Below are 14,674 nucleotides of genomic sequence, written 5' to 3' on the forward strand. Positions count from 1 at the left end.
CCTTCCTAGGAAGCACAGCCAGATGACCTTGGGGCTGGATACCTCACTATGCCCCTCGCCAGCAGTGTGCACATCCATCTTCACTCATCTTCGTCAATATTTGTTATTGCACTTTCTGATATTGTTTGTGGATTTTGCTGTGCAGCTGAATGCCTGCCTTGATTTTCCCAGCCTTTCGGGTCTCCTCCTCTGTGAATTGCTCCTGTCCCATATGTCTGTTGGGTCTTTGGCTTCTCCTTGCTGACTTGTAAGTGCTTTTTTTGTTTTTTTTTTAGATGGTGTTTTGCACTTGATGCCTAGGTGGGAGTGCAATGGCATGATTGCAACTCACCACGACTTCTGCCTCCTGGGTTCAAGCGATTCTCCTGCCTCAGCCTACTGAGTAGCTGGGATTACAGGTAAGTGCCACCATGCCTGGCTAATTTTGTATTTTTAGTAGAGACAGGGTTTCTCCACGTTGGTCAGACTGGTCTCGAACTCCCGACCTCAGGTGATCCACCCACCTCAGCTTCCCAAAGTGCTGGGATTACAGGCATGACTCACCACGTCTGGCCAATTTTGATTTTAATGATCTGGATATCAACGCTTTTTCGGCCAAATACCTTACAAATATGTTTTCCCTTTTGGTGCACTATATTAGTCCATTTTCACACTGCCAATAAAGAGATACCCCAGACTGGGAAGAAAAAGAGGTTTAATTGGACTTACAGTTCCACATGACTGAAGAGGCCTCAGAATCATGGTGGGAGGTGAAAGGCACTTCTCACATGGCGGTGGCCAGAAAAAAATGAAGACGATGCAAAAGTGGAACCCCCTGATAAAACTGTCAGTTCTCATGAGACTTATTCACTACCAGGAGAACAGTATGGGGGAGCCGCCCCCATGATTCCAATTATCTCCCACCAGGTCCCTCACACGACACAGGAGAATGATGGGAGGACAATTCAAGATGAGATTTGGGTGGGGACACACAGCCAAACCATATCATGCACTGTCTTTGTCTTTTAACTTTATTCATTGCCTCTTTTGTCACATCAAAGCTTCTACATTTAATACGATTGAATTTATCAGTAATTTCTTTTATGGTGTCTGTGTTTTGTGTCATATTAAAAAAAGCTTTTCTCTGCTTAGTGTCATAAAATCTGTCCTCTGTTTTCTTCTAAAAATTGGAAATCTGCTTTTCACGTTTTGTTTTATTTCCTTTGTTCTTTGATTCATAGGGATATGAGGTAGAAATCTCTATTAGTTAACTCTCGTTTTGTAACAAATAACCCCACAACTCAGAGGCCTACGACCATAGGTCACCATTTCTCACTCATGGGCATGGGTTTCTTGGGAGGTTTCAGCTCGAACTGTGGTGGCTGAGCTGGATCTGCTCCAAGTGTCTCTGATCCTCCTGGGTTTGGGGCCTGCCAGGGTGCCTTCTTCTCATGGCAATGGCAGGAGTGCAAAGAACAAAGGGAAATGTGAAGGGCTCTTAGCTCACCACCCAGGCTGAGAATGGGCGGACTACCACTTTACCACATCCACTGGCCAAAGTGAGTCACGTGGCCAAACCAGAAGTCAAGGGCAGGAAGTTTACATATGAATCCCATCTCCACGTGCTATGATTTCCTGGGCTTTCAACTTCTTAAGGCTGAATTGTTTTATTCTCACCTCCCCAGACTGCAGAAAACACATTTTCTCCAGGACTAGTTGAGCCATAGGGCAGAATGATTGTAGTTGATAAGGACTAGATGGAACTCAAGTCTCCAGCCTCTGTGCAGTGGGCAGGTGCCATTTGGCCACTGAGGCCACTTCCTTCCCCTTGTCCCCATTTAGGGCCTCTGTTCTGCTCCAATCTCCCTGTCATTCTTCCCAGGCCTTCCAGGCATCAGCCTCTTAATAGTTCCTGGCTTTGTTCCCTCTCTATTATGTGAGGGTTTCCATCCTTATTTGGTGTAGGAGGACTGGACTGAGACAACTCAGCCTGTCACGTCCCCACTCTCAGCACCTGGGTACCCCTGAGTGCTCAGCATAAGTGGGGTCCCTTGGTGCCTCCCTCCATGGCATGTTCTGAAGGCATAGGAGCTGGACTGATATTCGGGACACCTAAACCTTTGTTCCACTTCAGCCATGACAACTTCATTGGTCTAGGCAAATCATGGCAGCTCTCTATGCCTCATTTATTTATTCCTCACACAATGGAATGACATAACCCTCAGTGCTTACCTAAAGGAGGATAAATGATTCCCCTGCCTTCTCCCCATTTCTGCATTTGCCAGAGCATCAGATTTTTGTGTCTGGACAAGAATATAGGGAAGGAAGAGCAGGTAAGCTTTGAGCACAAAGAGGGCGTTTAGGGATTTCACTTAAGGAAAGAAAGCCAGGGGGCAGAGAGGGGTGGTGGAGCATGATCTTGGGCCAATGGTGAAGAACCAATGAAGTGCAATTGCATGGGTTAAGTTGTGTAGCAGCCTGGGTTCCATCAAGAGATAGAAACCACATAGTGTGTCTAAAGGGGAAGTGTAGTATAAAGGATTGCAACTATGATAAAAGAGTCACTGTAAGACATAAAGCAACTCTGCCTTGTGCCCTAGTGCAGAGGGAGGTACCCAAGGAAGTACAGATTTGAAAGGTGTTCGGACGTCATAAAATATGGTTCAGCCACCACATATGAGACGTTTGTGGATTTGGGCAGGCTGGAGCTCGTCAGCAGCTTTTGCACAAGCACTAGGCCACCCACTGGAGTGCAGGTGAGGGAGCCTGCTGTCAGCCACTGGTGCAGGTGAGGGAGCCAGCCGTGAGCTGCTGGAATGCAGGGGAGGGAGCTGGCCATGAACCGCTGTTCTGCAGGGGAGGGAGCAGGCCATGAGGCGTTGTGGCAGGTGAGGGAGCTGGCCACGAGCCACTGGAGTGCAGTTGAGGGAGCTGGCCGTGAATCGCTGGTGCAGGGATGCATGGCGGGAGTCTGGCTACCTTTGTAGGGAAGGAAGCCTCCAGAATGCGTGAGTCCCGCAGGGTCTGACAGAAGAAATGGCAGTTCTGTGTGCATCCTCTAGAATACAGGTCACTATGTGCAGATTGCACAAGGGGTACTAGAGGGGGTCTGGGAAAATTTCAGGAACTTTCTGATCACATGGTCCCTGCTGCGTTTTGGTTTCCATGTCAAGATATTGCAAGCCAAGGCTACAAGGTGGCTGAGGGACCATGCCTAGGTCTGTGGTTGGGGCTTGAACATGATCAAGGCCCAGCCAGAGAGCTCCTGACCCCTGCAGTCTCTCCATCCTCTACCTAGATGCCCGCAGAATGTTCATTTCCAGAGGGTATATTGAACGGTGTTTCCCAGTTTATCACAGTGCACTTATTGAAACGTGCACTAGGAGCTGGGAGGCAACAGACTGAAAACTGACACTGGAGACGCTCGCTCATAGCAACGAAGAGAAGCTGAAAAGGAGTGGGTAGGAACTAACTGTAATTTTACATCAACGATCTGCATCTTTGTTTCGATGGTTTGGGGCAACTGAAATGACTATTCTTTCTACCTTCCTAGTTCAGACACAGCCTGAGACTTTTTTTTTTTTTTGAGATGAAGTCTCACTCTGTCACTCAGGCTGGGGTGCAGTGGCCTGGTCTCAGCTCATTGAAATCTCTGCCTCCCAGGTCCAAGTGATTCTTCTGCCTCAGCTTCCAGAGTAGCTGGGGCTGACAGGCACCCACCACAATGACCGGCAAACTTTCGTATTATTGGTAGAGATAGGGTTTCTCCATGTTGGTCAGACTGGTCTTCAACTCCTGACATCAGGATATCTGCCCGCCTATGCCTCCCAAAAGGCTGAGATTACAGATGTGTGCCAGTGTGCCCGGCCATCTGAGACATTTTGGGCAACAGCTGTGACAGACGAAATGTGTATCCCTTCCGGGCATGGGATTTAAGAAGTGGTTCATGGCTGATTGTGTTTTCTTTGCACTGTTTCTGGAACTGTGGGAGCATCTTCTGGGATAAGGTCTATCTGTTTGAGTTTCTGAATGACTACGACCACCAGAGCCCCCTTGTTGACCCATGATGGATGTGAAATTAATTGAGAAGTCAAGGCCGGGTGCGGTGGCTCACACCTGTAATCCCAGCACCTTGAGAGGCTGAGGTGGGCAGATCATAAGGTCAGGTAATCAAGACCATCTTGACTAAGATGGTGAAATCCAGTCTCTACTAAAAATACAAAAAAATTAGCCAGGTGTGGTGGCAGGCGCCTGTAGCCCCAGCTACTCAGGAGGCTGAGGCAGGAGAATCTCTTGAACTCAGGAGGTGGAGGTTGAAGTGAGCTGAGATTGCACCACTGAACTCCAGCATGGTCGACACAGCGAGATTCCATCCACCGCACCCCACCCCCTGAAAAAAAAAAAAAGAAAAGAAGTCAACTTTGCTGTTGAAGCCACTGAGGTTTCGTGGCTTTTTTGTCACACTGCATCACCTGTCCTGATGAATGCATGACTCATTTCATCCTTGCCACAGCCCCTGAGAGAAGGGGCTTCATCCTCATTTCACAAATGAAGAGTCAAGTCTCAGAGAGGTTAGGAGCATGAGCAAGGTCACACAGCGAGGGGTGGAGCTTGGATTTGAATCCAGGTCTGTCTAACCTCAAAGACTGAAGTGGGGATGAAAATAAGTTGCCATTGTTGTTTGCCTGTCACCCAGGTGATGTAACTCTTGTCTAGGCTCTGCCTACGGGGGCTTTGTGACATATCTCTGCACTGATCACCTAGGTGATGGGACCCTTTTCTGGGCTCTTCTATCCTTGGATTGTAACCTTGCAGTATCTTGGACTCATATCCTTTCAGGGATCATAGAAGTGATCACATCAAAGCTGCCATGATAAAGTTGTGGAAAAGTGGGCAATATTGCCAAATGCAAAATATCTGGGCTATATTTTGTTCTGAGATAACCATTTGAGATTCCTGGAAGTTAGGGAATATGGAGGGCAACTCCCATAGGAATGTTGTATAAGACTCCAATTCCTAAGTCAATGATCTCAACCCTGTGGATACAGCACTCTCCCTGTAATGGGACATCTTAACCGATTTTGTGCTGCTATAACAGAATACCATAGACTAGAGAATCTATAAAGGAAAGGAATTTATTTCTTAGAGTTCTGGAGGCTAGGAAATCCAAGGATGAGGGCTCTGCATCTGGTGAGGGCCTTCTTGCTGTGTTATCTCATGGCTGAAGGCAGCTGAGCAAGACTTGGAAAAAGAAAGAGAGCAAAAGGGGCTGAACTTGCTTTTTATACAAGCCCACTCCCAAGGTAAGTAACCTACCTCCAAGATAACTAACCTACTCCTGAGATAGTGACATTAATCCATGCATGGGGACAGAATCTCATAAACCAATCACTCTTATTAGGCCCCACATCTCAACACTGTCACATAGAGGATTAAGTTTCCAACAATTGAGCTCTGGGGGACAAATGAAGACCGTACATGGGGGATTGATGAGTATATGGGAGGGACCAGTCATGAATATTTTGGCTGAGAGTTGTGTTTGGGAGCTGAAGCCATGCTCCATCATGGCAGGGCACACATAGACCTTTGAGTGCTCTGAGGAATGAATATTGAACAGTGTAACTCATGGCAGAAGGTGGAATATTTAAAAAGCAGAACTGCCTGGGTCAACTAAAAGAGTGAACAAACAGCCTGTAGCCTGTGGCTGGCTCCTCTTCTCTTCCCATCTCCACCTTTCACCTTTCTCTCTTTCTTTCCCTCCCTCCCTCTCTCTCTCCCTTCCTTCCGTCCCTCATTCCTTCCTTTCTTCCTTCCTCTGCCTTCTTCTTTCTCTCCCTCCCTGCTTCCTTGTTTCTTTCCTTCTTTACGCTTCCCTGTTTCTCTCCCTCCTTCCTTCTTTCTCTCTCATTTCCCTCTCTCTTTCTTTCTCTCTCTCTCCATCTTTCTCTCCCTCCATCCTTCCTTCTCTCTTTCCTTCTTTGCCCCCTTCTTTCCTTCCTTTTTTCCTTCCTCCTTCCTGCCTTCCTTTCTTCTCTCTTTCTTTGACTGATGTGTTCTGAGCCCAAGCACCCTGTGGGGTAGTAAGTGGTACCAAAATTGACTCAAAAATCAAGAAGAAATAGAAAACCTAAGAAGTACTATAACATGAAGAACATAAAACCTCTAGTAAAATAAAATCTTTCACAAAGGAAGGACAAGGCCCAGATGATTGTATGAGCAAACTTTACAGACTTTCAAAGAATGGATCATCCTAATTATGATGTCCCAAACAACTGTAGCTAGGAATATTAATGCTTGATTTTTCAAGAGCTTCATTTCCTAAAATCTGTAGGATCAAAGGTAGATTGACATGTGTTGGAAATTCTCAAATGTTGTGCAGTTCCTTGGAGTCTTAGCATTAAAAAAGAAAGGCCTTGCTTGCATTAACTTTGAATTTTGTAACAGTTACAAGTTAATAGAGATACTCTATGAATTTATATACATTCTGATTTTATAGGAATGGAGGCATATCAGACAATTGCCTCTGCACCCAGAATTATTACTTTGTAACATATCTTGGACATCATTTTTGAGCATCCTTTTAAAATTTATTTTTTCAAATAGCTACATAGTATTCTATCATATGAATAACCATAATTTCAATAAACAGTAAGGTGATAATCATTAATGTGATTGATAAACATTAAGGTGATTTCTAGACTTTTGTTAATTAAAAAGATGGTATAATACTTTCTCCCATTCATACATAATTCCAGGCATCATGAGTATGTCTGTAGGGTAAGTTTCTGGAAACGAATTTGCTGAATCAGAGGGTATTTCCATTTATAATTTTGGTATATATTGTTTAATCACAATTGATATAGTTTGTACTAATTTATAATCCCAGTAACAAGATGCGAGTAACACTTCAAACTCCACAAATTCACTGCCAGTGCTTGAAGTCTTGATGCATATTGCCAGCCTTCCTTCAAGTAAAGTTCTATTAACTCTACAAAAATTTTATAAATGGCAGACGTTACATTTCCAGATAGCTTTGTAGTAACCAAAAAAGAATTGATTTATTAGCAATTTGTGTATCACATTGAGACAAAATACATTTGTAATAAATATCATTATTGTTACGTACTTAAAACATCCCATGTATTGCAAAATCATACTTTAGATGGGGCCAAGCTGGCCGATTAGAAGCAGCTGTGGCCCGTGGCTTTCACAGAGAGCAATGAAAACTGTGAGTGAATTCAGCACCTTCAATTGAGGTATTCAGATTCTTGCATTAGGACTGACTAGGCAGACAGTTCGACCCACAGAGAGTCAGGAAAAGCAAGTGAGTCAATGATCCACCCAAGTGTGGCACGGAGCTAGCTGAGCCCTCACTCGCAGGCAAGGGAGGCTATGAGTAATTGTGTGACTCTACCCGGGAAACCATGCTTCTGCAATGGATTTTTGTAACCTTCAAATCAGGAAGTCCCTTCATGAGCTCAGCCACCACGGCCTTGGGTCTGAAGCAAAGAGCTGTGTGGAGTCTCAGCAGAGTGCTTGCCGGCTTACTGGGGCATGCATGGAAACCCAGGAATTTTGCATACTCTGCCCCCAGAATTCCAGCAAAGCGGGAGATACATCTCTGCATTCCCTTAGGAAGGGGGCTGAATCCAGGGAGCCAGGTGACATCATTCTGAGGCCCCACTCCCACAGCACCTCACAATACCCATTGGCTTGGAATTCCAGCTGGCCAGTCGCAGCAGGCTGGAGAAAGCCAGAGGAGGACCGAGTTTGCAGGGAGAGAGGCAGCTGCTCTATCTTTGGTTTGAGTTGACCACTCTAGCCTGCTGGCACCAGGGAACAGGAAGAGTCCCCTATAACATAGTACAGCTGTTGTGACTGATCGTGGCCAGGCTGCTTCTTTAAGTGAGACCAAAATCCATCCCTCCTCACTGGACAGGGCCTCCCCATAGAATTTTAGCAACTCCAGCCAGAGTTCTATGGACAGAACTCTAATTTTTCCCTGGGATGAAGTCCACAGGGAGAGGGGTAGCTGCTGTCTCTCCAGTTCAGCCAACTGAACTTTTTCAGCCTGCTGGCTCTGGAGAGTCCTGGGGGTCAGAACAACACACCTCCTCTGCCAAAGGTCAGCCAGACTGCTTCTTTAAGCAGTCCCTGATCCTGTTCCTCCTGACTCGGTGAGACCTCCCAACCGGGGTCTCCAGACACCTCCTACAGGAGGGTTCCAGCTGGCATGAAGTCAGTAATCCCTTGGACTGGTGCTCCCAGAGGAAGGAACAGGTTGCCATCTTTGCTGTTTTACAGCCTTCACTGGTGATACCACCAGGTGCAGGAGAGACTGATGTGACTAGGGTCCACAGTGGACCCCCAAAAACCACAGGAGCCCTAGCCCTAGGGAAGAGAGGTCTGACTGTTAAAAACAAACAGAAAACAACAACAACAACATCAACAAAACGACCCCATGAAAAACTCTGTACAAAGTCAGCAACGTCAAAGATCAAAGGTAGATAAGCCCACAAAGATGAGAAAGCATCAACACAAAAACGCTGAAAACTCAAAAAGGCAGAATGCCTCTTCTCCTCTAAATGACAACAACACCTACCAAGCAAGGGCACAGAACTGACCCGAGGCTGAGATGGCTGAATTGACAAAAGTAGGCTTTAGGAAGTGGGTAATAACAAATTTCTCTGAGCTGAGGGAGCACGTTCTAACTTAATGCATGTAACTAAAAATCATAAAAGAACACAGTAGCTGATAACCAGAATATTCAGTTTAGAGAGGAACATAACTGACATGATGGAGCTGAAAAACACAACATGAGAACTTCACAACACAACCACAACTATCACTCACAGAATAGGCCAAGTGGAGGAAAGAATCTCAGAGCTTCAAAACTATCTGTCTGATATAAGACAGGAAGAGAAGAATAGAGAAAGAAGAATAAAAAAGAAAGAACAACAAAACCTTCAAGAAATATGAGATTATGTAAACAGACTGAACTTAAGACTGATAAGGGTACCTTGACCCACCATGATCAAGACGGCTTCATCCCTGGGATACAAAGTCGGTTCAACACAGGCAAATCTATAAATGTAATTCATCCCATAAACAGAACTAAACACAAAAACAACACGGTTATCTCAATAGATGCAGGAAAGGCCTTCAGTAAACTTCAACATCCCTTCATGTTAAAAACTCTCAATAAGCTAGGTATTGAAAGATCACTACTCAAAATAATAAGAGCCATATATGACAGACCCACAGCCAATATCATACTGAGTGAGCAAAAGCTGGAAACGTTCCCCTTGAAAACTGACACAAGAAAAGGATGGCCTCTCTCACCACTCCTATTCAACGTAGTACTGGAATTTCTGGCCAGGGCAATCAGGCAGGAGAAAGAAATAAAGGTATTTAAATAGGAAGAGATGAAGTCAAATTATCTTTGTTTGCAGATGGCATGATCCTATATCTAGAAAACCCGATCATCTCAGCCCAAGAGCTTCTTAAGCTGATAAACCACATCAACAGAATCTCAGGATACAAAATCAGTGCGCAAAAATTGCTAGTGTTCCTATAAACAAACAACAGGCAAGTAGAGAGCCAAATCGTGAATGAAATTCATTCACAATTGCTACAAAAAGAATAAAACACATAGGAATACAGCTAACAAGAGAAGTGAAGAACCTCTTCAAGGAGGACTACAAACCACTGCTCAGAGAAGTCAGATAGGACACAAACAAATGGAGAATCATTCCATGATCATAGATAGGGAAGAATTCATTCCTGAAAATATCCATACTGCCCAAAGTAATTTATAAAAGAATTCAATGCTATTCCCATTAAACTACCAATGAAATTCTTCACAGAATTAGAAGAAAGTATTTTTTAATTCTCATGAACCAAAGAAGACCCCAAATAGCCAAAGCAATTCTAAGCAAAAAGAACAAAGCTGGAAGCATTACACTACCCAACTTCAAACTACACTATAATGCTACAGTAACCAAAACAGCATGTTACTGGTACAAAAACAACCAATGAAACAGAACAGAGAACTCTGAAACAAGACCATACACATACAACTATCTGATCTTTGAAAATCTGACAAACACAAGCAATGGGGAAATGATTCCTTATTTAATAAATCATGTTGGGAAAACTGACTAGCCATATGCAGAAACTGAAACTGGACTTCTTCCTTATACCTTACACAAAAAATAACTCAAGATGGAATAAAGACTTAAACATAAGACCTAAAACCATAAAAACCATTGAAGAAAACCTAGGCAATACCATTCAGGACATAGGCATGGGCAAAGACTTTGTGACTAAAACACCAAAAGCAATGGCAACAAAACCCAAATTGACAAATGAGATCTAATTAAACTAAAGAGCTTTTGCACAGCAAAATAAACTGTCATCAGAGTGAACAGACAACCTACAGATTGGGAGAATATTTTTGCAATCTATCTGTCTGACAAAGGGCAAATATCCAGAATCTACAAAGAACTTAAACAAATTTACAAGGAAAAAAAAGCCCCATCAAAAAGTGGCCAAAGGAAACCAGCAGACACTTCTCAAAAGAAGACATTTATGCGGCCAACAAACATGAAAAAAAGCTCATCATCACTGGTCATTAGATGAATGCAAATCAAAACCACAATGAGATACCATCTCACGCCAGTTATAATGGCGATTGTTAAAGTCAGGAAACAGCAGATGCTCATGAGGCTGTGGAGAAATAGGAATGCTTTTACACTGTTGGTAGGAGTGTAAATTAGTTCAGTCATTGTGGAAGACAGTGTGAAAATTCCTCAAAGATGTAGAACCATAAATACCATTTGACCCAGCAATCCCATTATAGGGTATATACCCAAAGCATTATAAATTATTATACTATAAAGACACATGCACTTTATGTTTATTTCAGCACTGCATGTTTATTTCAGCGCTATTCACAATAGCAAAGACTTGGAACCAACCCAAATGCCCATTAATGATAAACTGGATAAAGAAAATGTGGCACATATACACCATGGAATACTATGCATTTATGTCTTTTCCAGGGACATGGATGAAGCTGGAAACCATCATTCTCAGCAAACTAACACAAGAAAAGAAAACCAGGCCAGGAGGAGTGACTCATGCCTGTAGTCTCCGAACTTTGGGAGGCTGAGGAAGTGAGTTTGAGATCAGCCTGACCAACATGGAGAAACCCCGTCTCTACTAAAAATACAAACAATTAGCCAGGCATATTGGCACATACCTGTAATCATAGCCACTTGGGAGGCTGAGGCAGGAGAATCGCTTGAACCCAGGATGCAGAGGCTGGGTTGAGCCGAGATCATGCCATTACACTCCAACCTGGGCAACAAGCTTGAAACATTGTCTCAAAAAAGAGAGAGAGAGAAAGAAAAAGAAAAAAGAAAAGAAAACCAAACACTGTATTTTCCCACTCATAAATGGGAGTTGAAAAATGAGGACACATGGACACAGGGAGGGGAACATCACACACTGGGGCCTGTCGTGGGGTGGGAGGCTAGAGGAGGAATAGCGTTAAGAGAAATACCTATGTAGATGACGGGTTGATAGGAGCAGCAAACCACCATGGCACTTGTATAACTATGTAACAAAACTGCATGGTCTGCCCATGTATCACAGAACATAAAGTACAACAAAGAAAACTTTACATAAATACATAAAGTCTAGAACAGCTAATACATTATAATGAAAAGTCAACAATAATCTCAGCTCAAAGAGAACACCATAAAATTATGAAGTGCTCTCAACAAATCTCTAAATTTATGTCCTCATAAGGTTACATTTCTATTTCTTCTTGAATAATTTCCCCATTTTAGCTATGATTTGGTGATAGTAAGATGGTAATTCTGAAGAGAAAATTATTCTTACTCTTCATTGAGAAAATTCTGCCTCATTTCACCACAAACCTGAGTCTTAAGCAGTCACTTCTAATGTAGCTGAATAATAGATCCTCACCCAGCTGAGTCTATGAGTTGAATCCATGTACGTGAGATAAGGCCCCCAAGGAGAGGTAATAAGCTGGGAATGCCATCAGTTCATCTTTCTTCAGGCCTATATTTGTCATTGTCACTTGTAGTAGCAGGACAGCCCTGGCATTGGGATTTGTAGTAACAGAGAGTATCGAAGGGAAAACTGAACTTCCCTAATTTTTGGAAAAAAGCAGATTGGAAGCAGATGAGTTCCAACGTTTTCCATGTGTGAGATCATTGTCCCAGGTAGTCTTGCTCAGGACATTTCTTGTCAGCAAAACAGAAGTCAAACGATATTTCTACCTTCCAAGAGAATAGAACATAATGTCAGATTTTCTCATGGATTCTCACAAGTTCAAGAAACTTTCATGGCCTTATTTAACTGCTTAAGCATTTCAACTAAAAAATTGTCTTTCAAATACACAGGAATATGTTTGGAAAAATTTTAACCAGAAAAAGTTGGAATTCTAAAGCAAAAAATGCATGAGGCCATAAAAATTTTTTACATCTTTTAATTTATATGTCAACTGGGGAAAGAAAAACATTCTTTGAAGTTTCCTTTTATACCATTAAAGACATATTCTTTATTCCAGCAATACAGGGTGACTTATTGAGGTTGAATGTTGAAGGTAAACTTCAACTTAATTTTAAGTTCTGGCTAATTTTTAAGCATTTCTCAGTCACCTACCATGATTTCATCTCAGAAACCAAAATCTCAATTTCATTTAGACCTTTGAAATATTAAAACAGAAGGTTAAATTCTTCAAAATAATATTCATGTAGAGACTTACATATGTGGACCAGGAATCTCCAGGTATTACAAAGTTTATGAGAACATAACAAATGTCGATACACACACTTAATTCTGAAATAAAAACTTACAACAAATAAAACTAACAAATCAAGAAAATTTTGTAGGTTACACATTTTATGTCTAAAAATATAGGTATGAAACACTCAAGGATGGATAAAGGAAGAAATCACAAGAGAAAATAGAAAATATCTAGAGACAATTAAAAACATGAAATCCCAAAAGTTAAGAAATACATCAAAAACAGTACCATAAGGGAAAAATTTGTAGCTATAAGTGATTATAAAAAATAAGATACCGAATCAACAACTTTACTCCTAAGGAACTAAAAACAGAGGGAAAAAGAGGGACTATTAAAGAGGGACAACTAAAAGCTAGCAAAATTTAAAAAATGATAAAGATAACAGTGGAAATAAGTGAAATAGAGAATAGAAAAACAATATCAAAACTCAACAAAACCTAGTTTGTTCTCTGAAAAAGATCAAAATTGACAAAATTTTATCTAGATTGACTAAGAAAAAAGGCAATATTCAAATTACTAAACTCAAAAATAAAATGGGTACATTACTAACAAATTTTTGGAGTAAAAAAGGGATGTAGGAGAGTACCACAAGGAACTATACATTAAAAAATTGAATAGTCTAAATAAAATGAACAAATTTCTAGAAACAAAAAACCTACTAAGACTGAATCAGAAAAGTTGAATAAACCTAAACCTATTCAGCAAGGAGATTCAGCAGGAAGATTGCATCAGTAATCAAAAACCCAGCAACAAAGAAAAGCCTGGAGCAGAGGGCTTCACTGTTGAATTCTACCCAATGTTTAAAGCAGAATTAACACCACTTTTTCAGAACTTTGAAGAGGAGATAATTTTTTCTAACTTATTCTATGAGTCCAGTATTACCCTGACACCAAGCCAGACAAAGGCACCATAAGAAAACTACAAACAAACATCCCTTATAAATGCTGATGCAAAAATCCTCAACGAAATACCAGCAACTCAAACTTAGCAGTACATTAAAAGGATTATACACTATGAATGGGTATAATTGACTCCTGAAATAAAAGTATGTTTCAACACATGAAAATCAGCATAATATCACATTAACATAAAGAAGGAAAAAACCCTCATGTCATCATCTTAATCAAAGAAGAAATATCATTTGTCAAAATTTAACCCACATTCATGATAAAATATAAACTATAAAAAAAAAGAAAACACCTTAACATAATGCTATACAAAAAACGAAACAAAACAAAAAAAACACAGCTAACATGGTGAAAGACTGAAAGCTTTTACCCTAAGAGCAAAAACAAGGATGCCTGCTTTTACTACTTCTATTTAATATAGTACTGAAGGTTCTGGTTAGTTAAAACAGTAAGGTGAGTAAAATAAATAAAGATATTCCAATTTTTTTAGAAAGTAAAATTATCTGTTTGCAGATGACATAACTTTATATATTAAAAATCTTTTAGTTTCTGTGAAATAAACTTTCAGATGCAATAAATAAAATTCAGCAAAGCTGCATGATACAAAATAATACACAAAAATCAGTTATATTTCTACAATAACAATAAACTATCTGAAGAAGAAATCAAGACAACAGTATCCTGTATGATAGCATCAAAAGAATAAAATACTTAGAAACCCATTTAACCAAGGAAATGAAAAACCTGTACAACAAAAACTATAAACATGGCATGAAAGTATTAAAGATGACACAAATAAATGAAAAGACATCGTGTGTTTATGGACTGGAAGATAAAATCTTGTCAAGGTGCCATTGTTATCTATAGTCTTCTACAGATTCAATAAAATCACTACAAAAATTCCAATATTTGTAAAAATAGAAAAACCTATTCTAAAATTCAGATG

The sequence above is a fragment of the Pongo abelii genome, chromosome 16 (assembly GCF_028885655.2).
Source record: "Pongo abelii isolate AG06213 chromosome 16, NHGRI_mPonAbe1-v2.0_pri, whole genome shotgun sequence".
Taxonomy (NCBI): Eukaryota; Metazoa; Chordata; class Mammalia; order Primates; family Hominidae; genus Pongo; species Pongo abelii.